Below are 3,367 nucleotides of genomic sequence, written 5' to 3'. Positions count from 1 at the left end.
GTGAACAAGCCTATATCTCTTCTGTCCTTAATGATATACAGCAGTTTGTACAGCACCCTACCCGCGTATCCCTGACCACCTTCGAGAGAGTTACAAATACCTCTTCCTTACAACTGATCTCTGCTTTTGCTGTTAATTTTTTCTCACCGTTGGACTCTCATTTTCACCTGTCATATCACTCCAGTAAGGCCGGCGGACCCTCCCAATAAGCGGTGGTTGTGACACTCTGGAGCTGTTGATTGGGAGTCCCTCAGGCATTTCTTTATTTTTCCCCGGAATGATCATTCCTTCCACTGCCGAGAGCCCTCTGAGTGTGCCTTGCGCACTATGGAGGTTATTCTCTTGGGCATAGTATCATACATTCCTTTCTAATTTCTCATATCCTGTGACTAATTAGAAAAAAAATGGTTTAATCACGCTTGTCCTAATGCTGTCCACAAAAAAGAGAAGGCTTACAAAACGTACCGGAGCCAACCCACCCCTGAATCTCATCTCTTTTGTGTTTCTGTTCTCTCTGGTAAAAATATTTTCATTCGTACTAAATGCTCTGGACTCTACAACTCAAATTCTTCCTGCTCCTTCTGGCACCTTGCCAAGAACCTTTCTAACAATTTTACCTCATCATCCTTCCCTCCTCTTCTCCATTCTGATGGTTCAGTTGCTATTTCTTCTACCGATAAAGCAGAATTCTTCGCTCAAACTTTCTCCTCCAATTCCACCTTAGATGATTTCGGTGCTGTTTCTCCATCACTTCCCCCCTATGACTTCCTCATGGCAGATATTATATTTCTTCAATTGATGTATTTTCTGCCATCACTGGTCTCAATACTAACAAGACATAAAGACCTGATGCGGTCCCTCCTGTTATCCTCAAGAACTGTATTTCTGTGCTTACACCCTGGCTACGTAAATTCTCGTATTTTCTGTCACCCTGCCCTCCATTTTTTCTTTCTTGCTAAGAGTTTGCTCTCATTCAGCCCGTCCCAAAGAAACTTGACCATTCCCATCACTCTGATTATAGCCCAACACATCCTGTGTTTCAAAAGGTTTTGAATTTATTCTTAACAAAAAAATAAATAAATAAATAAATAAATAAATAAATCATCTTTCCTATCACAACCATCTTTCCATTCGTCAATATGGATTCCGCCAGGGACGCTCCACTGCCGATCTTCTCATGTACTTTCAGACTCCTGGTCATATTCCTTTCGGGACTTGTGCGGAAGCTTTGCCATTGCGCTTGACATCTCAAAGGCTTTCGATCGAGTCTGGCATTAATCTTTAATTTGCAAACTGCCCTCTTACGGCCTCTATCCTTCAATCTGTGCCACCATCTATAGCTTCCTTCCTGGTCGTTCTATGGCTACTGTTGTACACAGCCACCACTCTGTTCCTGGAGCTATCATTAGTGGTGTTTTTCAGGGCTCTGTCCTGTTACCAACTCTCTTCCTCTAATTCATCAGTGATCTTCTAAGCTGCACATCTAACTCTATCCACTCATACGCTGATGATTCCATCCTTCACTTTTCCATTTGCTTCTTGCAGCGTTCATCTCAGCAGTTACTTCAACGAACAAGGTATGAAGCCATGGCACACCTGCTGTCTGACTTGGCTAATAGCTCTGATTGCGGTAAAAGTTATCTTGCATCAAAAACTCAGTTCTTACATCTTTCAACTCAACAAAATTTTTCGGAGGAGCATCCTTTGATTTTTGACAATATTCAACTCAATCCTGCATCATCTTTAAACAAACTTGGGTTTTCATTCTCGTGGGATTTATCTTGGAAAGATCATATTACCTCTCTTGTAAAATCTGCTTCCTAGAGTTTAAGTGTGCTAAACCGAGTACGTGCCTTCTTTACCCGTGCATAACTGTTGACTTTATTCAAAAGTTTTATTCGCCCCTGTGTAGAGTACAACTCTCCCGTGATGGAGGCTCCCTACATACAGCTCTTCTCAAAAGGGTGGAGTCAAAGGCTTAGCGTCTTATCAGCTCTCCTTCTCTCACTGGCTTCCTTCAACCTCTGTCTCTTCCCCGCACTGTTGCATCTTTATCTCTTTTCTATCGTCACTTCTTTGGCCACTGTTCCTTTGAAGTGTCTGCTTGCATCCCCCCCACCACAACGGAGGGTGCATAGCACCCATTTATCAACAAACCCTCATCCCTTTTCTGTCCAACACTCTTATGCAGGAATTAACTGTTAATCCCAGGCCTTCATGTACGCAATAGGTTAAATTTCGAACTGTCTCCCTCTGTCAGTATTTCCTACTGCCCATGGTCTCCAGTCTTTCGAACGTAGTGTATCCAGGCATCTCGAAATGAACTGATCTTGAATTTGGCTCTGTATTATATTGATTGTTTTTTCTTGGAAGGAAGAATATGAGGAATCCTGGCCTTTGATTCCTTCTTCCTTGCAAAGAAAAAAAAAAATGTTTCACTGTGTTCACTCCTTTCACTCTCACTCTTTAACAGTTACCTTCCAATCCTGCATCCCATTTTAGTAGCAGTATTGTCCTATGATGGTGATGACCTGGTAATCGCTTCACAACGCTCCAAAACTCACCAAGTAATGAATACTCGTATATTCATGAGAACATTGGCCCTCCACCAACCAAATAAACCAGTCACTTCCGTTGCAGTGATATCCCAGTATTCTAGGACTTAAGCTGCGTGCACAGTTGAGGTTATTTTTGAAAGTACAACAAAAAACACTGTAAAAGAATCTCGCAAACTCAGCACCTGGGAAAAATTCACAGGCTCCACATTCTGACAAAAAGAGGAACATCTAAAAACAAAAAACAGTGTACAAAGAGTCCATAAGAACAACTGTGAATTACGTGAATCCCAACTACCCCCCCCCCCGTCACAACAAGTATGGAAAAGTTTAAGAGACACAGACCCCAAACCTAATAACGAGATGCACAACGACCATAAAGAAAGAACACTCGGATACCGTTAATATGGAAGGCAAGCACCAATACTTGATACATCACAACCATATATCTTTATGTTATATCAGCCACCGAGACAATGAAACAAACGTTGAAAAATCTAGCACGGCATAGGGTACCTCTCCTCCACCCAATATTACATTTCACGACCGCAAACACATATAAACAGCAGCCCCCTTCATTTAAATCCTCCAGCCAAAGAGCATACTTCTTAACCCACCACCAGTCATGAACTCCCAGAAACTATCCTATCTACATAAGCACAAGTACCTTGCCAGACTGATGTGTCAACAAACTTTGCCCACACTCCACCGCACTCACCTACACCATGACACACTCGCCTCATGCACCTCACTGCCACAAGAGACCACCCTTAAACATAAACTCAGCAAAAATTCTCTGGGAACGCTCAGGG

This window comes from Coenobita brevimanus, chromosome 45 (assembly GCF_032717465.1).
Source record: "Coenobita brevimanus isolate Jiangsu-jjx chromosome 45, ASM3271746v2, whole genome shotgun sequence".
NCBI classification, from domain to species: Eukaryota; Metazoa; Arthropoda; class Malacostraca; order Decapoda; family Coenobitidae; genus Coenobita; species Coenobita brevimanus.
This window is presented reverse-complemented; position numbering follows the sequence as displayed.